The sequence below is a fragment of the Acomys russatus genome, chromosome 2 (assembly GCF_903995435.1).
Source record: "Acomys russatus chromosome 2, mAcoRus1.1, whole genome shotgun sequence".
Classification (NCBI taxonomy): Eukaryota; Metazoa; Chordata; class Mammalia; order Rodentia; family Muridae; genus Acomys; species Acomys russatus.
Window position 1 is genome coordinate 10,582,762 of NC_067138.1, and position 24,617 is coordinate 10,607,378.

At 44.4% G+C, this 24,617-nt stretch overlaps 1 protein-coding gene across 1 annotated transcript in view; it reads left to right on the forward strand.

Moving 5' to 3' along the window:
- Positions 1-24,617, forward strand: part of Pag1 (phosphoprotein membrane anchor with glycosphingolipid microdomains 1) — a 168,254-nt gene that overhangs the window by 50,425 nt on the left and 93,212 nt on the right. Inside the window, exon 2 of the mRNA XM_051158289.1 lies at positions 21,374-21,431. The gene's annotated coding sequence lies outside the window, so the exon portion shown is untranslated. The remainder of the gene's footprint in view (positions 1-21,373; positions 21,432-24,617) is intronic.

Genomic DNA, 24,617 nt, shown 5'->3' on the forward strand with positions numbered 1-24,617 from the left:
GACAGCTCCCTCAGTGGGGACAGGACAGAGATGGGCCACTGCGTCCCTCAGTGGTGTCCTGGACCAGGTATGCTGTTTGGACTCTCATGTTGACTGCACAGTGGGCGCCCTAGGAATGTGCTCTCCCTCCCAAAGCACAGTGCAACCTCTCAGGGTTAGGATGTGACAGTGAGGCGTTCAATCTTCTACAATACTTGTCACTCCACTTGTTAAGTGCTCTTTCCTGGAGACTTTTGGATTGGCTGTGAGTCAAGCTGGTTGATGAAGCTTAATTCTGCTAAATCTTCAGAATGGCTTGTTAATACTTGCTTTATATTTCACTGGGTACTGTACCGTGCAGTTTCCGTCTGTTCACCCAACAAACAGAAAATAGCTGCATTAAGTGATAATGTAATGAATTTAGTGTTTAGCCTGAGGAACCGCCATTTGCTTCTAAACTGCCATGTGGAGCATGAAATCCAAGCCCTGCTTTCCCCAGAACTCCTCCAAGTGAAGGCCCCACAGCCATCCAGCTACCTCGGAGAGCCTATTGTGTCTCTTAAGGCGCCTTTCTCAATGGAAGCTCTTCTCATCTCACCACTTGCATATCTTATTTGACTCTGGTCCTTTCAGCTGTATTCATGTTAATTGGCAAGAAACTGAACTTGTGTGTCACTGTGCGTTAGAGAGACGTCCATTCATTATTGTCTCATGCTTTCGCCACACTGTACATTTCACTTGCAGAGTTGACTAGTGTAAGATAGAATGGACGTTAAGACCTCAGCGGCACTTTAGTAATGACACTTCCTGTGTGCATCCTACAAGTGGGGTCCTGGGGAGTCCGCCGGGTAATATGATGAGATGTCAGTCCAAGGTAGTTGCTGCTTATTAAACAGAAGAGAAAGATTCTTCAAATAATTACTGAAAGAGGGAAAGAGCTAAAACATCTGAGTTCTTGGTAATAAGTATGCAATATCACCCACACAGAAAAGGCCTTTTCTTATTTCTAAACAAAAAGTGAACAGCACTAAGTATTTTCCTTGGGAAAATATTTAAAATGCATTATTTAAAAGCCTTTCGGGTTCTTTGATAACTAATCCAAATTGGTTTCATGGGACCTTCTGCTACTGCTAGATAGAACTTTCCAGTATAGCAAGTACAGTTTCCCTGCTTAATGGCAAGTCTAAGTTTAGCCTCAATACGGAGGGAAGTGCTTTCTATGCCTCCAGAAAGGTGACACAGACATGCTTTCCTCTATTCCTCCAAGAACAACTAAGACTCAATGTATTATACACAAATCAACCATAATAAGACTCTAAAGATGACAAGGAAACAGGTCAAACCACCCGTGGACCTGCAGGAAGAATCCAGTGATATGTTCCCTGGGTTTTCCTTCTACTTCACATGCCCCAGGTTTGGAGTAGAAAACGCTGTTGGGGGGAAAAAAAATCTGTTTTCTCTAGTCAAAGTGCCAGAAATGGGATTGCATAGAAAGAAAACTTTTAATCAACAATTCTATAACAAACTATTCTAATGAAGAACTACATGGCTCCATTCTGACAGCACTCGGTGACAGGAAGTAGTAGACGTCCTCTCTTGCTGGTCTGCAGGTCTCCACACATCCTCATTGGATAGTGTCACAGAAAAGAGCATCATGTTCTGGTGGGTGCTAATAAAAACCTACATTCCCAGTTCCAAACAAGTGAAGACCATAGCGAGGCCCTGGATCAGCCACTTCCAATAGAGTGGGCCTTTTCTTCTCCCATTGGAATAGTGTCAGAAGACATCACATGAGAAGCAGTGGGTGACGCCTTCAAGCCAGGAAAGCATCAGTGGAGGCCTAATGGAGACCCCAAGTCCCACCCCTGCAGGCCTTCAGAGGATGTCCTCCCCTCAGACATTAGTGGAGTTGTACTTGGAAAGCTGATGCTGTCCTTAGTCCAAGTGACACCTTCCCTCTCCCTCTCTAACCCAGCTTCCCTTGCTGGAGTTGATATCAGAAGAATGCAAGTTAAAATAGTGATCCAGTGATTTCTAAACCATTTACCAAATCCCACATTGCAAATAAACAAGAAATACAATAAAGAACCTAGTAACCAGAAAGAAAAATCTCACAGTGGATAAGCCCCAGAGCTGAACGGAGAGGACGCAGCAAAGAATCAGTGAGCTGGAAGTCAGAACTTTTTGTTTGTTGTTTGTTTGATTTTTTCTGGCGGGGGGTGGTTTTGTTTTTTCGAGACAGGGTTTCTCTGTGTGGTGTTGGCTGTCTTAGACTTGTAGACCAGGCTGTCCTAGACTTGTAGACCAGGCTGGCCTCAAACTCACAGAGATCAGCCTGCCTCTGCCTCCTTGGGATGACAGTGCAGGGATTTCAGGTGTGCGCCACTGAGCCTGGACAATTTTGAGATATTTTAAGCTACAACATTTGTGACAATTTGTTACAGCAGCAATATAAAACTAATCTACTGAGTTAACCTCAGACAAAATAAACGCAAATAAATCCATACCACGATGCATCCTGCTTTTAAACACTCACAGCAAGGAGACAAGTCCTGGCAGGAGAAGCATCTGTGACAGCTGCAGTTTGAATGTTATTGAAAACTACGTGGGCCAAAGGGAATTGACACATCACAGTTCAAGTGCTGTAAGAGCTGTCCCTCAGAGTCCTGTTTCCCATGAAAAAGAAAGATATTCTCTGGTGAAATAAAACAAATACATCACCAGTAGACCTCCTTAAGGAATTTGCTGAAGGAAATACCCTAAAAAGAAAGGTAACAATTTTGTAAGATCAAGAAATATTAAAAAAAAAAATGCAGTTAACATAAACATGGCTGAAGACTATAGACTTTCCAAAGGTTGTGTTGTTGCTGTTGTTTTGGGGTTTTGGTTGGTTGGTTGGTTTGGTTTGGTTTGGTGACAGGGTTTCTCTATGTAGCCCTGACTATCCTAGGAGTCCTTGTGTAGACCAAGCTCAAACTCACAGAGATCTATCTGTCTCTGCCTCCTAAAGACTTTCCTAAGCTTTACATGAGAGTTGACACACACAGATTTGTAACTGTCTGACGTGGTTCTGAACATGTATTGAAGAAATGCATATGCACGGAGCTCACATGGATAACAAGACAGAGAGGGAGAAAGGCCTTGCCACTCAAAGGTCTAGTGATGAAAGCAGTAGACCGTGACTCATACTGTACATAGGATGAAATGCCCACAGCACCCACCAAAAGTATACAAGGACAGATACTTAAAATCACTGCAGCTAAATCAAAATGGAATTCTAAGCAATATTCAAGTTACTCATCACAGAAGATTTAAGGAAACAGAACCAACAGAAAGTAAAACTTGAAAGAATATCTTCAAAAGAAGCATACTGACACTCTATGGTAAGACATTGAATGCTTTCCTCCTAAGACTGACAAGAAGGCAAGGGTGTGTAGGCTTACCACTTCTCCCCAGTATGATACTGGAAGTCCCGTCCAGTGCAATAAGACAAGAGAAAGAAACAGCATACAGAAAGACAAAGATAAAACTGGTTGTCTTTACAGATGATGACCTCGGCAGAAGAATCACAGTGAATCAATGGTCTAACTCCTGGAACTAGTGAGTGAGTTCAGGCAGCTCACAGGACCCAAGATAAATACATAGAAATCAGCAGTGTTCTTTATGTATTAGAAGTGACTACATAGAGCCAGGTCATGGTGGCGCACACCTTTAATCCCAGCACTCAAGAGTCAGAGGCAGGTAGATCTCCATGAGTTCGAGGTCAGTCTGGTCTACAGAGCAAGTACTAGGCAGGGCTACACAAACCCAGTCTTGAAAACAAACAAACAAAAAAAAAAAGACAAAAAAAAAAAAAAAAAGTGAACCCTAATGTAAGCTGTGATCTAGGGTAATAATTATATGTCAGTGTGCATTTGTTAATTGTGCTAATGAATTCCTGTGATATAGGAATTTTATAAGATGGAGACTATGTATTGGGAGGAAGCCATAAATATATAGGAATTCTTTATGTTCTGTTGAATTTTCTGCAAACAGACAACTGTGCTTGAAAGTTAATTCATAAGGGAGAAATGAAAAAAAAATTATCGAGTATAATCTAAGAAGAGCTTGTGTGTTGGAAACTCAGATGCTGAGGAAGCAGGGTGCCTTCATGGGTGAGAAGACGCCACATGAAGATGCTGATTCTTCCAAAGCTGGTGTGCTGGCTTAACACACTTTCTCTCAAAAATCTCAGCAAGATTTTTTGTCGACCTAGGAAAAATTATTCTAAAATTTATATAGAAAGACAAGGACTAGAATAGCTTCAATGATTTTGAAAAAAACAGAACAAGTGACATTGAAAGAAGGATAAACGTCAGTGGATCGGGAAAGAAAATACAGAGATGTTCCCCAGAAAGGTACCCCCTCCCTTGATGCTTAGACATAAAAGCACGTGTGTGAAAGAACACATAAGAGGAAATACTGATAAGTGGAATGTTGATCAAAAAACAAAAAACAAAAACAAAACCTGCTTCAAAAGCCTTTTTAGGAGTTTGAAGAGGCAAGCTGCCAAATGGAAGAGAATAACAGTAAACCCTGATTGCAAATAAAGGGCCAGGAGAACACAGTACTACAGCAACAGCAAAACGATGCTGTTGGATGCGTGTGGCCTGGGCGTGTCACTCACCACTTGCCTTGCAGGCTTAATGCTCTGGGTCCTGTTCTGTATACCACCTCGTATTGGTAGCATATATTTAAACATTGTAAAATATAATAGAAACTCGAGATTTCTAACTTCTCTAAGGAAGAATTAGAAAATTCACACTCCCCAAATCCTTCCCCCAATCACAGACCTCTAAAGGTTGTTCCTCCATGAGGAATGCTTTCTGCCTAGTCACTGCTCTCCTCTGTGCTGCAGGCACTGTCCCAATCAGCTGTCACATCTTTTCTTACAGCAGGGGCAAGTGGTTTTCCTCACCTTACCAGCAACTCCTAGACCTGCAAAGACAGCCCTGGCTCACTTCACTCCCATGTGGTGCTTGGCCACATCAGCATCTGAAGATCTGAAGCAGTCCCCCTTGCCTTTCCTAGTTGCGAAAGTTGTCACTCCTTTTGGGACTGTGCTCTGTTTCCCTGCCCACCTGCTTAAATAAGATAATTTCTTCTAGGTTTTCAAACCTTTCTGATCTCTTTAGTAAAAGCTCCATTGCTTCCATTTTTGTTTTAGCCTGTGATTCGCATTTCTTTCTCATAGCTTTTAAGTCTTCCCTATCATTTTTATCCTCACAATTTATATGGTTATACTCTTTCTGATCCTAGACTACTTAAAGACTTTTGCCCGTTCTTATTAATAAATGTATAGTTGTTGAACTTAGGACTCCCTAACCTTGGAAAGGTTGAAATCACTAGTCTGTTAAAGCTATTTGCTAAAAGGAAATAGGACACAGGGACTAGGTTTTCTCCTACATTTGGGAGGCTGTCTTCTTCATTGTTACAATTACTGTAACATTTCTTGCTAAAGATTTTCTAATTGTTTCTCTGGGATTTCAACAGAAGGCGTATGGGTTGGTTTTGGTTCATGTCTTACATGATTTGGTTCATGTAAGAGGAAACATTTCCTCAGTGTCTAGTTTCCTAATGACCCATTTTCAGTTTTATAGCTCAAAACCACCCACCGCACTCTTACTGACCCAAATTTGAACTACGTTCTTGAGTTTCATTAATTCAGTTTAAAGGTGTTAACACCAAAGGAAATGGAAGTTGAGAACTTTGTAGATGAAATTTACCATGACAGCAGGATGAGTAAGCTATTGGTATTGACAGACTTGACAACACTTAGCACGTTTTGTTGCAAAGTAGACATCCGGAAGTAAAGCCATTCATCATTTTGCTATTGAACTCCCAAGTAATTCAGTATTATCTAAGCACAGTGGCGTTGCCAACTAGAGTAGCATTGGAAGGAATGTCTGACAGGAGGCTGTCAGGAAACTGGACACGTTGTGCAGGATTGAAGGATGGCTGAAGATTCCAGGACTATACTAGCCTTCCAGGCTACCTGATGTTTACTAGGGAAGTGGTTTCCATATTCTATTTGGCTTTTATATTAATATTCGCAGGATCAAATGTAGGAAAGGAAAGCTAGGGATATAGTACAGTGGTATAGCACTTGTCTCTCATGGTTAAGAGCTTGGTTTCCATTCCTAGCACTATTACAAAAAGGGTGAAGTGGCAGCTAGAGAGATAACTCAGAGGTTAAGAGTGCTTGCTGGTCTTGCAAAGAAGCAGAGTTTAGCTCTCAGCATCCAAACAGAGAGACTCACAGCTACCTGTAGTTCTAGCTTCAGAGGATGCAAAACTCTCTTCTAGACTCTCTGGACACCTCCAATATGTAGATGAAAGGTCAGGTCCAGGAGGAAGGACGGAGAGAGGAGGGAGGGAGAGAGCATAGTCATAAAGATGCTTTTCCAAGGTGAGGCTTATCCTTGGTGCTCTGGATATGCTGACCTCTGCAATCTCCCTGATTGTGGGAAGTCCACTGCGTAAATTTTGGAAGTAGGGGCTGCGTTTGTACTCTCCCCATTATTAAGAAGAGACAAAGCTTACCAATGCAGAGGAATTTACATAAGAAAATACACAAAAACAAAGGAAATGGAGAAATGGAAGTGAGATCAAAGCTGGACCCTGTAGTTGCTAATCTGTGTGATTGCTACTGAAGGGAAGGCCCCAGTGACTGACATCTTAGCCTTAGCCCCAGTGTCTGCAAGAAAGAAAATAAAGGAGTCAGTGGAAGGTTGTAAACGGAGGACAGGGTGAGGGTCTGAGTTTGCAATCTAGAACTGAAGTATTGGTATTGTTTTCTGCCTCGCACTGTTACTCCTCCTAGCTCTGACCATGAGTAAACTATCTACCTCTCCATGCTTCGGTTTTCTCAAAATGGGAATCATGTGGTGTCAGTAGGAGCAGGGTTATTGTCAGAGAGATGGGGCATTGTTGGCCCATAGTGCTTACTGCTATAGAAGGAAAAAGGCACGTGGCACAAGAATGGAAGGGGCTTGCTCTGAATGAAGTAAAGACTTATAAAGATTGACAGTCAGAGCCATCCTTGGGCTTGGGACCTTGTCATACATCAGTCTTTCTTCATGTTTCATTAGAAGATCCAGTCCTAGCAGGACGGTGGTAGTGCACGCCTTTAATCCCAGCACTCGGGAGGCAGAGTCAGGCGGGTTGCTGTGAGTTCGAGGCCAGCCTGGTCTACAAAGTGAGTCTAGGACAGCCAAGACTACACAGAGAAACCCTCTCTCAAAAAAAAAAACAAACAAACAAAAAAATGACGATTCAGTCCTGCTGGTAGATGTTTGTTCTGACTTAGCCTGTGGGCTAAACCCAGATAATTCTCCATTTTCAAGATACACACCATCCCTGGCTTAACATCAGTTCTTTCCTAATATTTGTTTTTAAAGTATGATTATTAATAGATCTTAAAGTTTTGGAGTTGATTTTAAGCAGGCTAAATCTTTAAGCCACTTTGCCTGAATAAACAGGTACGTGAGGGGAAAAAATACAACTAAATGATGTATACAAAAACAAACCATGAAGGACATAAGCCAGCAGATGCTCTTAATTTTGGCTGTTGAGAGCTTGTTAGGGTTATTTTTATAAAACTGTTTGTTTCTCAGTTTCTATCTTAACTCATCTATTCTCTTAATCTGACTATCACACGAATAATTGAGACTCTTTTATATTTGTTTAATAATAAGCTTCACAACACAATAACTGAGAAGTGTGCTTTGTAGCTTTCCCTGCTCAGCTCTCTCTCCTGATCTTTCCTGGACCTCCCCTGTGACTGAATCCCCTACTTCCTCCTCTAACTCCCCCTCCCCAGCTGGCAGGAATCCTACCCTGCCCTATTGTTTCCCCTGCTCAATGATTGGCTGTAAGCTGCCTTATTGACTGACATATCAGGGGACAATTAGAGAGCAGTGTTTACATAACATGGAGACAGGAGATTCTTAGGGTATTGAAATTAGCATTTGAGGGCTAGAGAGATGGGTCAGAGGTTAAAAGCACTGGCTATTCTTCCAAAGGTCCTGAGTTCAATTCCCAGCAACCACATGGTGGCTCACAACCATCTATAATGAGATCTAGTGCCCTCTTCTGCCTTGCAGGCACACAGGCAGGCAGAACACTGTCTAAAAACAAACAAACAAACAAATAAATAAACAAACAAACAGGATATGGTGGCACATGCCTGTAATCCTAGCAATTAGATAGCAGAGGCAGGCAGATCACAGTGAGTTCAAGGCCAGCTTGGTCTACAGAGTGAGTCCAGGATAGCCAAGGCTACATAGAGAAACTCTATCTCGAAAAACCAAATAAATAAATCTTAAAAAAAAAGAAAGAAAGAAAGAAAAGAAAGAAAGAAAGAAAAGAAAGAAAGTAGCATTTGAGTTACACAATAACCTTATGCCTACAAGAGCTAGTTAGTCCATTTTTGCTGGTGGACCTCTAAAGGTGCTGGGTCTTCATTGATGTACTTTCTTTTACACGAACTTGATTGTTGAGGGGCAGGAGGGGCAGCAGGGCAGTGATCCAAGTCTGAGAGGCTGGAGTCCCATCTCAGCGAGCTGCTCTTCCTCCTCCAGAGCGCTGGTGACTGGGTTTCAGGATGTGGGCCGGACCTGCATAAAGGATTCCTGTGGTGGAGGGGAAGTGTAGACGTGACCAGAGGGCACAAGATGAGGGTGAAGGAAGCTTTCGGGCTTTCATGAGAGCAGAGAAGCTGGAGCTTCCCTCTTCTCCTTTCCTGCTGACCCCAGGGAAGGTGGGGAGTCTCAGGTCTTGAGCAGTATTATAGAGGTGTTTTCCCCTGCCCGCCCCATCCCCATCACCTCCTCCTCACTCCTCACCCCAGCTTATTGCACACACTGGGCTCCTGGTGGATGGATCGCTGTCTCAGGTACGTTTCATTGCTGTGACGATGCCTGCTAAGACAGAGCTTAAGGGAGAGGGATGCATCTGGCCTCACATCTCCCCTCCCATTTCTGATGGTCGTGGCAGAGCAGCTTAGGTCATGGTGGCAGGAGCACGCAGCAGAGGCTGTTCACAGCAAGGCAGCCAGGGAGCAGAGAGCAAGGAGGGCTGCCTAAGGCCTGCGCAAGCAGCCTGTACTGCTAGCTAGGCCACATCTCCAAAAGGCCCCAGGCCTCTCAAAGCAGCATTATGCATGGGCCCAGTGTCCAAAAGCCTTGGGGGGCTGTGGGAGAATTTCAGAGTCTACCCAAGGGTTGCAGAGTGGAAGCTGAGAAAGAACATTTTAGAGGTCCTGCAGGAATGTGAAATACTTATTTCCTTCACCTTTCCGGTCTCCTTTCCACTTCTCTCTATTTCTTCATAGGCCTGTGAGGGTAGGAAACCCATGCAGAGAAGGCAGAGGCCTCTTCCTTCTATTTTCTTTACCTTCCCTGCTTCCTCTGAGGTTGCGGGGGGAGGGGGAGGTGTGCATGTGTGTGCATGTGGGCAGGTTTGTGTATATGTGTTTATGCATGTATGCTTGTATATACGTACATATGTGTGTCTTGTGTGGACATGTATCGGATGTGTGTGCACATGGGCACTCTTGTAAGCAGTGGTAATTTGGGCTGTTGTAGAGAGGAGACTGAGAAGTGGACAGTGGATGTTGTAAGCACCAGAAGGCATGAAGCAATGAAGAGGAAGATCAAAATAGTCTATATAGTCTAAAACGCTCTGTAGTCCAGAGACTTAGTTTTTATTTTTATTTTTATTTTATTTTATTTATTTTATTTTTTTTTTGCGCACACAAAAATTAGGCCTCAGATTCTGGCTGAGGAGAGCAGAAATGCTGGTTTGAACCGGGCAGGTGGGGATCAGGTCCAGGTAGAACACAAGAGCTCCAACTCACGAGAGAACCAGGTGAGCAGGGGCCCCATGGCCCGCAGGAAAAAAATTGTGGTTTGTTTAGGAAGCTGGAAAACACGGATCAATTTGCCCGCATCTCCGGTGATTCTTAGTGTTTTACTTTCAGCAACAGCTTAATATTCTTCCCTCATCATGAGTTATTGATTAACTCCTCTCTTGTGGTTTTTAAGCCATGCTTCCTTCAGCACAGCACAGCAACATGTGTTTTTCTGATTTCTAAATTGGTAGACAAAATGTTGGTCACGGACAAAAACACAATCTCTTCATACCTGGAGAGATGAATGTTTTTCCGGAAGAGTTGCCATATGTTTGGAGGGATGGGTTCCTATTCACTTGTGAGTGAAGACAGATGTCTGCGAAGCAGCCTGATTACAGAGCCCTCTGTCCTTTTCAGCCTTTTAAAATATCAGTGGTGCAACACTGATGTAATCTGAATATTATTGACTACCCTTTACGTTCTGGCTACTGTCACAGCTAAGATCTCAGGGGAAATAACTATAATCAAGTTCTCCTACTTAGAAATTAATGTTTCCAAGTTGGCCTTAGGAAATATGTAATAACCAGACTGGCAGGGTATGGGGGACAGTGCTTTAGGACATACCTTAGAAAACTGACACATCAGCTGCACATGGTGGTGCACGCCTTTAATTCAGCATCAGGGAGGCAGAGGCTGGCAGATCTTCATGAGTTCAAGGCCAACCAGGTCTACAAAGTAAGTCCAGGACATCCGAGGCTACACAGAGAAACCCTGTCTCGGAAAAAAGAAGGAAAGGAAGAAGGGAGGTAGGTTGGCTTCTGGGATTGTAAGTAATTCTAATCTTGTTTACAATGTACATCCGTGAGTGTTTGGCAAGTTGGCTGCGCTCTAGAATGCCAAGGCACAGCCAAGTGTAAGCTGTGACTGTAAAGTAGGTAATAAAGTAAAGAGTACGGTCAGAGAACAGTGCTCAGGGCTACATCACTGGACCAAAGATATGTAGAAATATGGAGATTTTGAGCTCACTCCCAAAGAAGGGTGTCCAGTTCCATGTGTCAGCAGTGTGCTCACTCACCCTTCCTCCTGAGAAATGTTCTGCTCAGTCTCCATCCCCACCACCTTGTAAATGTATTTAGGGCATTGGAAGAAAATGAGTGTCAGGGAAAGAGATGGCTCAGTTGTTAAGAGCATTCTTGCAGAGGACCAGAGTTCAGCTCCCAGCATCCATGTCAGACAGCTTATGACTGCCTGTAACCCTGGCTCCCAGAAACGCAATGCCCTTGTCTGATTCCATAGGCACCTGCACTCACATGTACACAAGCTCACATGAAGACGCAAAATCACATCTTCAGAGAAAGAATACAGAACCCTTGATAAGCCAATGCGAGCAGTCTGGCATGGTTCCCTGTATGCCATCGAGTGTTGCTTATTCACATCTTAAATTCCAGCATCCCATAATAGGGTCATGTGAGGAAGAGGACTGTGGAGTGAGCTGGAGACTACACAGTGCTGGGCTCTGGATGCTGGAGTCCCACGGAAGGGCAGGTTAGCCCTGTCTGGGCTTGAGACCTCATCACTTGTAAAATGAAGCAGTTGAACTGGATGGGCCCTGAGTATGTGCTTCCGAGACCCCCTGTGCATAGACATAACCTGCGTGTCTTGTAAAGTTGCAGATCCTGACATAGTAGGTGTGGGCTGTGGCTGCTGGGAGGGGGCTGTTTCCCTGTCAAGGTGTCCCGAGCAGTGTTGGTACTGCTGGTCCACAGACCACACAACACTTACTTAGTTCTGCAGATCGCTGTGCACAAGTGTCTGTTAACCCGATGGTTCTATGACATTTCAGAGAAGACAGACAGGGGCCTTTCCCCACGTGTGCCTCCCATGGAATCAGCAGTCCTCACTCTTCATAATTATCTCTCTCAGACACTCTTTAATGTCTAATTATGCATAGCAGTTCCACATGCATGCCAGAAAGCACTGCAGAGATTTGTTCCCAGCTCACCAGACTTGACAGCTGAAGACAGAGAAATATATATAGAGAGAGACAGTAACAAATAAATGAATACTAAGGTATGATACATGCCATTCATACACTGGGTGCATTAAAACAAAACAGGCAGCATATATTTATATGGGCCTTAAGAATATTTGTATTCATACACCTTCTTTTGCTTTTAATGTCTGGGAAGCTAAAAAGGTGACCCTATATTTTTGGTGTAAAAGCAAGATTTCTTCCTGGTAAGAGCTGGGAGTGGAAAGGTCAGTTCCTGAGCTGCTTTTGTTGTTGACTGATTGACTCTAGCCTCACTGACTTTAAAAGAACTATTTCATCATCCCCAAATCTTAGCCCTGTGATTGTGCAGGTGCCTTGGCTTGACTTGGTGTCACAACCCGTAGTGTATCCTTGCAGGTTCATTAAATGCTCCCGGTGTTTCCTGCCCAGGCCCATGGCCCATCAGTCGCCTCCCATTCCCCGTGTGAAGCAGTGTGGGGAGAACTGGACAATGAATTGCAGGGTGGTGAATGATACAGCGGAGGAAAGCCCCAAGCTTCACAGAGGAAGGCTCGGCCCGGTTCTCTTTCCTCTGTGCATATATGTCTGCTGACTTAGCCTGAGCACTCAGCTTCCTTGGTGGAGGAAGAGATCAAAGGAGCAGAGTTGGATTTGCTTCTGAGGGCCAGGCAAGCAAGCAGCTGGAGACAAGGTTCTGGTACCCATGGTGATAAGCCGGTTTGCTATAGCTGTATCACTGGTTAGCAGTGATGCTAGGATGGCTCAGTTGATTGATTTATCCTAACTAGCAACAACTGAACCATCATAGGCCTAAATCATGCTCCTATCCACTTGAGAGTTTCCCAGCCAAATATCGACTAATAGTGAAATTAGAGACCGTTCATTTAAGCCTCCCTGACTCACGTGAGCACATATGGCATTTAGTGATGATCACATGTACATAATAGTACAGCCATGCCGAGAAAGCTGTATACACCATGCCTTCAGCGACCAGACATGCATCTGTTGGAGGATCACTGTGAAATCGGATGCACTGGTTTGAAACTTGGCCCTACCACTGATAGGCTACATCAGTTCACCTTGCAGACTTCAGGTCTCCTACTGCAGGGTAAAGGTAGCATGGCTCCCACGCAGGCCTTGTGTGCACTGTCTGAGGTGCAGATGGGTGGGACAATGCAGCGTGATGTCTGAAATTGCAGGGCCTCAGAACTGATCGCAGTCACCAACCACAAGAAACCTGATGGTGTGACAGCTCCTGAAAGCATGCCTGCCTCAGGAAAAAAACAAAAACAAAAAACAAAAAACAAAACAAAAAAAACAAAGAATGAGAGGCTTTGCACTTGTTTTCTATTGCCTTTGCGCAGGATGTTGTGTCTGGGTTGATAAAATGTCACACTTCTTGTTAGGAATAAAGCTGCTCTGAAGACAAAGCCTCCATTAATTAGGCTCAGCCTCATCTTTCATTCTGTAATGCCACACGCAGCTGTTGTTTTCCTCTTTATATATACATAAAATTAACAATAAAGTGTGAAGACAGCCTCCTAATATTACAGAAGATGTGAGACCATAAATGATTATTGAATTGGACAGCTAAACTTCTTAAAAAGCCATAGATGACAGTTCCATAGACTCTGCACTGATGCCTCTTACTCCATCTCTGAGCATGCAGAGCTGTGCAGGCAGGAATGAGGGCACTGCACATCCAGCTACCCCTTACAAATGGATAAAGGAGAAGGGAGGAGCTTATTTAGACTGTGGTCCCAGCAAGTAAAGGATGCCCTCCATGTCCAGCCAGGGAGGAAAGGCAATGGTAGGAGGGCTAGGCTGATGTCTGCCGACTGCTATAAAGGTATAAGGCCTGCAGACTGAGGATGTGAGACAGACAGACTGAAGTTCAAAAAAACTCAAATGAGCCATTGGAGCTAACTCTGAGAAAGAGGCTTCAGGAAGGCATCACCTCTGAAACCTGCTCACACGCCATCTGACAGCGTGTTACTGTTTCTGTGCAAATACAGATTCATCCACCTTGGCTTGGATATGACAGTGATTGAGACAGTTAGTTCTTCCCCAGATGTACTGAGCACTTGAATCACCTGGAACAGTATTAAAATTGCAGATCCTATGGGTCTGAGCCCTGTATTTCTAAAAAGCTCCTAGGTGTTGCTGAAGCTGCTGGCTTAAAAACTGTATTTTGAATAGGAAGTATCTAAGCCATTTTCTCCCGAGTCCCTCTCTCTGTTACCCTCCCCCCCCCCCATCTTACTTACAGTTACTTACCTTACTCACTGACTGACTTAGCCCTGCCCTGCTTGGTGATCCTTCACTCTCTGTTGCTCCCGCAGCCCTTTCCTGCTTCCTGGATTAGACTGCATGGTGTCTCATTAATATTACTCTTTTGTGGCCAGCCTCAAGTCCTTGCTTAAACCTGCTCACTTTCTTCTTTAAACTCACCTGGCAAAGCTCCCATCCTCCAGTCACCCTCTTCTGATTCCGTCACCTCCCTTCTGCTAGTAGGGCAGAGAGGTAGAGGCTACACCGCCATGCTAACAGGGCCCAAGTTCACTGCAGTAGCCAGCTTGCTGCTGGTTCACTCCTCCGCCCTCGTCCTCCACAAGCTAGTCCCATTGTCAGGTTGAATCTGAGTGTCTCATATTGGAGAGCTTGTTCAACAGCTCAAGTCCTGTTTTGGGAGGTGGTGGAGTGTTTAAGGGGGTGGAGCCTGGTGGCTAGAAATAGGGTAATGGGCACAGGCCTTTGAGGTGTAGCCAGGCTCTGGCCACAGTTCAGCTCTCTGCTTTCCCCTGATCCCCCAGTGTGAACAGCTGCTCTACTTCACATTCTACCAAAAGAGGAACCACTACCCTAGCTCCTGCCTCCCCACCCCATGATGAGCTGAAATCCCTCTGAAACCATAGGCCAAATGAACCTTCCCTCCCTCAAAGAACTGTTTCTGCTAGATAACTCACAGCCACTTCAGACCTCAAATCCTTCCTTCTCCTTCTCATACCAGCTGGCCTCTCATTCCAGCATGTGTCATGACCTCTCAGCCAGCACTTCGTCAGTGAAGTCTTTCCCAACTCCCACACTCACTGTCATATCCACCCCCCCATGTGCCCCTAACCTTTTGATTTCTTCAGTGAGCATCACAGCCACTCTGTCAGGTGGATAGCTCAACTTCTCTTCCACCAAGCTTCGTGAGGGCATGAAAATTAGTCTCTTTTGCTCAACATCAAAATTCCAGGTTCCACAGTGACAGGTATATGGAGATACTTAAAATACTTGAATAGTTGCTGAGATGGGATTAGATTAGAATAGGATCAATTAGGAAAACCAATTAGGAAACCCCTTAGGAAAAGGCGTGTGTCAACATGTATATTTTAAAGCTCCTCTCACCCTTTGTGAACAGAGAAGGCTAAGGAACACCCCTTGCTTTAGGACTTGTTTGAATCTAAAAAAATGTTGTGTTCGGTAAGAACTGTTGAGCCTACCAGGCCCTTTGAAGATTAAGAGAGAGAGAGAGAGAGAAAAAAAAAGACCAACATTGAACTCCATTCAAAACTTTCTGTACCTCGTCTCCATAAATGATGTCAGGAAGGTTGCTAGTTAAAGGGAGGATCCGACCAGCCTCATGTTCTGGGCTTGGGAGCATCGCTCTGCTCTCTTAGGACGCAACACAGAGATGCAGCCGGTTAGCATTTAGCAGTTCTAGCCTGGCCTCTTACTCTTCTAGTCCTCCCACCATGAAAACAGCTGTGTGGCTTTAGGATAACAATGACCTAAGTCATCGCACTAACAATCCATCCTGCTAGTTGCTCCTAAGGACAATAAGCCAGGAATTTTGGCCACTAAAGATGAAGGAGACTGGTACTGGTGTCAGAGAAGGTGGAGCCACGTTCACCTTTAGCGCACTCCAAAGTGTTTTGCGTTCCGTTGCATCCTTACCATGCACTAGGTCATTACCTTTCAGAGTATCAAGCAAGCTTTACTTCGACAGGAAGCACCAGATGCCGCAGGCACTCAGACCTCTGACCTCCCAGCTGACTGTGAGGCTAAGTGCACACTGCTTACTTCTTGCTCCTGTGTATCTGAGCCCTCTCTGAGGGCCCCGCTCACATATGACATCAGGAGAAAAGTAGTGGGTAACTAACTACTCATTCTCAATTTGGGGCGACTTTGTCTTATGTGCGACACTTGTCAAAGACTGGAAACATTTTTGGCTGTCATATATTGGGTTAAAAGTTACTAATCCCAGGCTGGAGTGATGGCTCAGTAGTTAAGAGCACTCTCTTCTCTTCCAAAGGACCCAAGTTCAATTCCCAGCACCCACATGGCAGCTCACAACTGTCTGAAACTCCAGTTCCAAGGGATCTGACACACCCACACCAATGCACATAAAATAAAATTAAATAATTTTTTTAAGTTACTAGTCCCTAGCCCCCTCAAAACAAAACTATCCAGCCTTATTGCCAAAAGCATATACATTGAAAAGTCGTATTTGAGCATAAATTGTATACTAGTGTGTATAGGTTATTCCTTCACTGGGCTCTGAACAGAGAAGGAGAGTATTGAAAACACGGAGGCAGGCCGTGGATGGAAATGGGGTGAGATTATAGTGCGCTGTACGGCCCTTTAGGTACAAAGATCTGCTAGTCTTTATAAAGCTCTAGCTCCCAGCTTCCTGGCAAGTGTTTTATAAGATCCCTCGTTTCTACACTAGTTGTTTGGCTTCTTTAAGGAACGATCTGGGAGCTAGGAAGATGACTCAGAGGGTAGAGTGCCTGCCACGCAAGCATAACAACCTGACGTCAGATCCCCAGGCCCATGTTAAAGCTGTGTTCAGCAGTGCACACGTGTAAGCACAGCATGGTGGAGGCAGGTAGACCCCAGGGAGTTGCCTGCCAGCTAACATAAATAAAGCCAATAGGTTTCCATGTAGCTTTCATGCCCAGTTCATTTGATTAGTCCTCCCCTTTCATCTACTTATCTCCTCATCCTCCACCTACTGCCTGATTAAACCTTCCCACCCCCACCCCCAGGATTTTCCTAAATAGCTGCCACAACACACACACACACACACACACACATCACACACACACACACACACACACACACACACCTGCTTCCCTTGAGTGAAAATTCTTCCTACTGTCCCTTTCTGGTTTCCTGGTTTCTGGAGGTACACCAAACTAAAAGGTCAAGGATAGGACCCACATATGGGAAAGAACATGCATGTAGCATTTGTCTTTCTGGGCCCCACTTACCCCACTTAGTATAATTTTTCCAGTTTTGCCCATTTGCCTGAAATTTTCATAATTTTATTTTTATAGCTGAATTAAATTCTGTTCTGAATATATGCTACGTTTTCATTGTCTATTCACCAGTTGGACGTGAAGCCTGATTCTGTTTTCTAGCTGTTGTGAATAGAGCATCAGTGAGCACAGATGAGCAAGTGTCTCTGTTCTAGGGGTGCTATGGGAGGACCATGCAGTAGTTCTGTTTTCAGTTTTTGAGGAACCCCCACCCCCCGACTGATTTCCAACATGGCCATGCTGGTTCCCATGGCCATCAGAAGTGTATAAAGGGTCCCTTTCCTCAAATCCATCATTTTTGTTTAGGTCCTTTATGATGACCGCTCTGGCTGGGATGAGATGAAATCTTAAAGTAGTTTTAATCTATATTCCCCCTCATGCTATGGATGTGGAACTCTTTCTAAGTGTTTCCAGGTCTTTTGTATTTCTTCATAGGAGAACTTGTCTAGCTCCATCACCTGTTTTTAAATTTGGATCATTTGCATTTTAGACTTTGTTTATTTGAGTTCCTCACGTTTCCCAGTTACTAACCCTCCATCAGATATATAACTGGGAAAATATTTCTTCCATTCTGTGGGCCGCCTCCTCATTCAATTATTCATTTCCTTTGCTATACAGAGGCTTTTCAGTTTCATGAGATTCCACTTGTCAGGAGTTGGTTTTATCTCCTGTGCTACTAGAGTCCTGTTGAGAAAATCCTAGCCTATGCCTCAGTGTTGAAGGATATTGCCTACACTTTCCTCCAGCCTTACATTGAGGTCTGTGATCTACTTGGAGTTGAGTTTTGTGTAAGATGAACTATAGTGATCTGGTTTCATTCTTTTAACAACATGGTGATGTCTAGATTTGTTGAAGATATTACCTATTTTTGGCATCACTGTCTAATTTATGTGACTGTAATTGTGTGGACTTATATGTGGGTCCTCTATTCTTTTCCATGACCTATATGTCTGCTTTTGTGCCAGCACCATGCTATTTTTATTACTATGGTTCTGTAGTATTACTTGAAATTGGGCATGCTATTTCCTGCTGTATTCTTTTTGTTCAGGATTTCTTTAGCTATCATTGGACATCTGTGCGTCCATATTAATTGTGTGTGTGTGTGTGTGTGTGTGTGTGTGTGTGTGTGTGTGTGTGTGTGTGTGTGTGTGTAGAATATTCCTGCCATTTCGATTGAGGTTTTGTTGATGTTAGTAGGTTTCTTTTGCTAGGGAGGCTGTTTTTACCCGTGTAACTTTTGTTGCTATTGGGTATTCTCTCTTAGGTAATTTGATTATCAATCATGTTTGTCTATTAAAAGAACTAACTGTTCATTTCATCCACTCTTTGTATTGTCTTTTGTTTGTTTCTATTTCACTAATTTCTACTCTGATCTTCATTATTTCTTCCCATCTACTGCTTTGGGTTTGGGTTGTCCCTGTTTTACCAAGCCCCTGTGGAGCCTCAGTCAGTTGTGTGAGACCTCTCAAAAATTTTGATGTAGGCACTTAGTGCTGTACACTTGCTAAGAACTGCCTTCATTATGTCCCATTGATTTTGGTATTTATTCAAGTTCTAGAGAATTCATTATTTCCTTCTTGATTTCTTCAGTGACCCATTCATTATCCAGTAGTGTATGGTTTGATGCCTGTGACTTTGTGTGTTTTCTGTAGTTTTTCTTACTGTTGATATCTTGCTTTATTCTAATGTGGTGAGATGGCATACAGAATGTTATTTCAATATTCCTATAATAGTTAAGGATTGCCTTGTATCCTAAAATGTGGCTTGTTTTGAAGAAAGTTGCATGTGCTTTGTTTTTGTTTTTGTGGGTTTTTTTTTTTAGACAGTGTTTCTCTGTCCTCACTTTGTAGACCAGAAATCTGCCTGCCTTTGCCTCCCTGAGTGCTTGGATTATGTTTTATAAAATTGAGTGTACCTGTTGGGTACTTTTCTTTAAGGAGACCTGGACATGTGGGATTAAGTTGGTAATGTGTTTCCACACCCCTAGGCCAGAACCTGTGAGGGGACAGTGGACAGGGCAGCTCAAGGGAGACAGTGGGGAGGAAGCAGGGTGAGGTGGGAGGGTCTGCTCTGTGTCAGTCAGCTGGTGAGGCTCCCTGAGCCATCTCCACTTTGCATAGGCAGCATTCCCAAGTTCACATTTCCGATGCTGTCTTCAGAGCTTGAGATCTGCCCTCCTTTTGAAATAGTGGTTTTTTTCCTATGGTGTGGAAACCTTCCAGAACCCACGGTATTGCTCAGTTGTGACCCTGAGTAGTTCTAGGTTGGGTGTTTCCCCCAGCAGGTGGCTGCTGCCTGTACTTCAGCAGACAGGGCTTGCTGCCTTCTCTGGCCTCTTCTCCTGCTGAGCAGTTTCTAGCACCTTCTTTTCTCTTAGTACACACATCCAAGGGCTCTTAGACCACAAGGCCAGGGATCTTTAGATTAGGATGTGGTAGCAAGCTCTGACCTTGCTGATCCCAGGGAGTCTCACCTGGGCAGCTCTCGGCAGGAGCACCCGTCCCTCACAGAGCACCACTGCTTCTCCTTGCCCTCTCCAACATTGGCTTCCTCATCATTTCTTTCTAAGGAGTAATTCCTTCTTTCTCTTTTTAAGCTTTACCAAAGCAGAAACATATTAAAAGCTAGAAGAGGCGCTGTTTTACCTTAGTGTTCATCTTCCAAGCAATTTCCAATAGCCTCCAGTTTCTTCCTTACTCTCCCTGCCACAGACTTAAGGAGTCTGCCTAAGAACCATCCTACAAAAGCAGAATTTTAGATTTGAGATTAAATTTCTCAAATTCTAGTCACACCTCTTCTTTTCAGGAAGGGATCTTTATAAGTGATAAAAATCTTACTTTAAGCATAAGGCACTGTGTTAAAATATAGTGAATTTCAATCTGAAGGGATAAAATAGAATAGGAAGATCCATGCTAGCAATTAATTAACACATGGGTCTCTACCCTTTCATATCTCTCTCTCTCTCTCTCTCTCTCTCTCTCTCTCTCTCTCTCTCTCTCTCTCTCTCTCTCTCTCTCTCTCTCTCTCTCTCTCTTCCTCTCTCTCTCTCTCTCTCTCTCTGTGTGTGTGTGTGTGTGTGTATGTGTGTGTGTGTGTGTCTGTCTGTCTGTCCATCACCCCTCCATGTGTGTGTGTAGGTTTGTCTGTCTCTTTCTGCTCCCCTCTCTCTGTCTCTCTGCCTCTGTCCTCCCCCTCTGTGTGTGTGTGTCTGTCTGTCTGTCCCATCCACTACCCTTCCATGTGTGTGTGTGTCTGTCTGTCTGTCTATCTGTCTGTTCATCACACCTCCATGTGTATATGTGTCCATCTGTCTGTCTCTTTCTGCTCCTCTCTCCATGTCTGTCTGTCTTCCTGCCTCTGTCTCTGTGTCTCTGTCTCTCTGTGTGTGTGTCTCTGTCTCTCTGTCTATCTGTGTCTCTGTCTCTGTCTCCCCGGCCCCCTCAGCACACAGTTCTTTTTGTTTGGATGTGTGGTACTTTGCCCATCACGGATCTGGTGGTTATGACAATAACTCATTGCTACTATAGGAATCTGTAGGGAACCTAAGGAAGGAGGCAACGAATCAAAAGGCATAGACATAACTAAATACCACATGTGTTTGAGGCATCATTTCTATTTGCTCACGTAAATAGTTATATGTTCATGTGTATATATATCTTATATAAATAATACTATGCAGCACTGAGTTTTTCTTTTTAGATATGAGTTACTTTCTCTGTGTATGAGTATTTTGCCTGCATATATGTGTAGTGTGTATATATACACATATATATAATACATACATGTAACATGTACAGACCTGGTGTTCATGAAGGCCATAAGAGTGCATCTGCTTGATCGCTGGGAACTGAAGTTACAGACAGTTGTGAGTCCAGGGCACATAGTGTCAGTGCTTAGAACTGAGCTCAGGCCCTCTGCAAGAGCAACAGTGCTCATAAACACAGCTCCACCTCTCTGCCCAGACTGCGGGTCTTTGAAGAGCACATTTTACCCTCTGCCTTTTAGGACCCCTTTCTATGTAGTGTTAAAATGCTGCAGCTCAAAGTGTATTGAGCAGTTTCCTTCCTTACTGCATAATACTTAATAAGTAAAAGATAAGGTAATAATTTTTTATTCTTAATTTTTACAGCTTCAGTCCAATAAGAAATGCTGAGAACTTTTCCTCTTGTTCCTTCCTAGAACACACTGAACCTTCTCTGATTTCAACAGTGGAACACAACTTCAGAGCTGGGAAGAGGTGAGCTCAGGGTATTTACTTATCTACAGTATTGTCTCTAATATTGATCCACTCAAGCTTGCTACTAGCACAGCTCGGTGCCCAGGCACCAGTTCCTCGCTTGAGGACCCAGGGTTGTGCGCGTGTCACAGAATGAATGCTCGACCACATAGGCTGCTGCTTGTGTTGTTCTAGCATATTCCTGGAAGCAATAGGATGATGAGGCTGTTTTGGGGTCGCTGTTGAGCCAGAAGCTTCATCACTTTTGGCCTACAGTGACACAGACTGGAGGGCATGGTGGGCCAAGCTGCTCCCTCCTAGTCGTCAGACAGCAGAGAGCCAGAGAGGAAGTGTGTAAGGACCCTTTAGAGGCACCCCCAAGAGCCCCCTTTCTCTGCCTCCCACACCCTATAGGGCCCATTCACAGTGACCTCATTACTGCTTAATCCATCCAGCCCTAATAATTCAGTCACCTCTCAAAAGCTCCACCAGCTGTCCACCAGGCCATCAGCATATGGGACATTTCCTTTTCAAAGACATGAGACCAAGACACCAGCAAGCACAGTGCCTATGCCATGAGGCATGGCTGAGTGCCAGGCTCACTCCTGACCTCTACAGAATGCCAGCCCCACCCTGTCTCAGTCTCTTTCTTCATCTTGAGATGAACTGAGTATGCAGCTCTCTCTTGCACTGCTGTCATCAGAACCCTGAGGCCACATTCACTGTGACCATGATCAGTCTTCATAACTGTTACAACAGAAATCCCCAAGTGACCCAAGCTGGGGCCAGCATGTTCACAGAATCAAATCCAGAGTCACGCAAATGACAAGTCAACTCAAAGACGTTCTAAATGTGATTTTTAGCAATTAGGTTGCTACAAGATTATCACTTTTAACAATGAATCCTGGACATTGAAGTGTCATTTTCACCCCATTTAGAAGATTCAGAACTCTCGAGTGTCCTGGCCTCCCTGACCCAATCCCATTACATACCATTATCTCCTTCCTCTGTGCTCACAGAGGCAAGTGTTCATCTGGTCTGGGTTTTCCCAATCTCTTGCAAAACTTGGTCAAATTAAGCCGCTGTCTTTTAATTAAATCTTTTCTTATACATTTTGAGAAATTCTGAGTTAAGTCTTTGCTGTTTGGAAAGCTGGGTCATTGTAGTTTGAGGCCTGAGTCATTCCCGGTACAACCGCAGATCTGAGAAACAGTTGCTCTCTGTTCGTTAATGAAGGCTAAAGAATCTGCGTCAAGAGCTTTGATTTTCCGCACTCCACAAACGCCTTCCTCTGATCTCCCAACATTTGACAAGAATCCTGATTCGGGGGATTAAACACTTTCTCTATAGCACTCTGTTTCCACTAGAGCCTTACCCGGTTAGCGGTGACCTGAAGTGCAGAGCGCTTTGCAGGCACGGCAACGGTAAGGCTTAATGGAGGAAAGGGTGCATTTTGGAATAGGCATCAGATGCAACCTTGGTGCACTCACCCCCCCCCCCGCCCGCACCGCAGTGTCTGCCAAGCACTGTCTGCTCCTTTTGTGTCCATGGTCTGACTCTCAAGCTTTTACTGTGAACATACTTCTCTGCTTGTCATTTGTTTTTCTTTCTAAATTAATGTGAATTTGCAGTTTTCTCTCTGTTGTATCAAATTCCTGTCCCCAGTCCTCTGATAATCCCTATTTATGTGTCTCAGGCAGCTCTCCAAATGACCAGGTATACAGTGAAAGTGCCTCCCCGACCTGCCTCCCTCCTCTTTTGCTTGCGGCTGATTGCTTCTCTGGAATCAATAGTCCAATTAATGGCATCCCTGTTGACCCAGTTCCTCAAGCCAGGAGTCTCTGCCCAGCCATGGGCTCCTCCCCATTCAGTCCACACCAGATGCTGGATCTAAGATAATAATGCTGAAGTTTTCAGGAACTGGTGCTTAGTGGGTCACATACCTGCTGTCACTAATACTCATTGTCTTTCTGACCTTATCTCCTCTGCTGCTGCCAGCCGGTGCTTTGCTCCTGACCTTCACATATGCGCTTATACATGTATGTACAGATCAGATCTGAAATCAATGTCTGTAGCTCCTTTCCAAGAGACTCTCCCCCACTGGGGTCCCTGCTCCTGATTCCCACACGGTGACCTCTGCGCCTTTGTAACCTGAAGAACTGGCCCAGACGCCTGGCTATGGAGCCCAGTGGTCCAGTCCTGGGCACCCCTTCAACATGTTCCTTGCTCCGTGGGGCTGGATTACTTTCTTTTTGATTTTTCAAGACAGGGTTTCTCTGTGTAGCCCTTGGTTGTCCTGAAACTCATTTTATAGCCCAGGCTGGCCTCGAACTAAAAGATCTGCCTGCCTTTGCCTCCCAAAGTGCTGGGATTAAAGGCATGTGCCAGCTCCAAGGCTGGATTTCTTGGCATGTTCTAGAATGCCACGCCCTTTAAGACAAGCATGCTGTTGTCTGGGCTGTCTGTTCTCACTTCTGAGGATGCTCTGGCCCCTTATTTCTTCACTAATTCTAGAGCACCTCCATTTCTATCTCCCCCGAGAAGCTCCCCTGATCCTCTAGGTACCACAGGATCCATACAGTTCCTTAGCAGCATCCCTAGCCACACCCTTGCAGCTATCCACTGTATATGCCTTCCTGAAGGCAAGATTTTAGTCCTCTCTTGGTACCTTGCTCCTTAGCAGCATCCCTAGCCACACCCTTGCCGCTATCCACTGTATAATGCTTTCCTGAAGGCAAGATTTTAGTCCTCTCTTGGTACCTTGCTCCTTAGCAGCATCCCTAGCCACACCCTTGCAACTATCCACTGTATATGCCTTCCTGAAGGCAAGATTTTAGTCCTCTCTTGGTACCTTGCTCCTTAGCAGCATCCCTAGCCACACCCTTGCCGCTATCCACTGTATATGCTTTCCTGAAGGCAAGATTTTAGTCCTCTCTTGGTACCTTGCTCCTTAGCAGCATCCCTAGCCACACCCTTGCAGCTATCCACTGTATATGCCTTCCTGAAGGCAAGATTTTAGTCCTCTTTTGGTACCTTGCGCCTTAGCAGCATCCCTAGCCACACCCTTGCAGCTATCCACTGTATATGCCTTCCTGAAGGCAAGATTTTAGTCCTCTCTTGGTACCTATGATACTCAAGTCTCTTTTGATGAAAGCATCTCTGACACTAATAAAGAAATACCATTTGTGAAAAGAAATTGACCTGAAG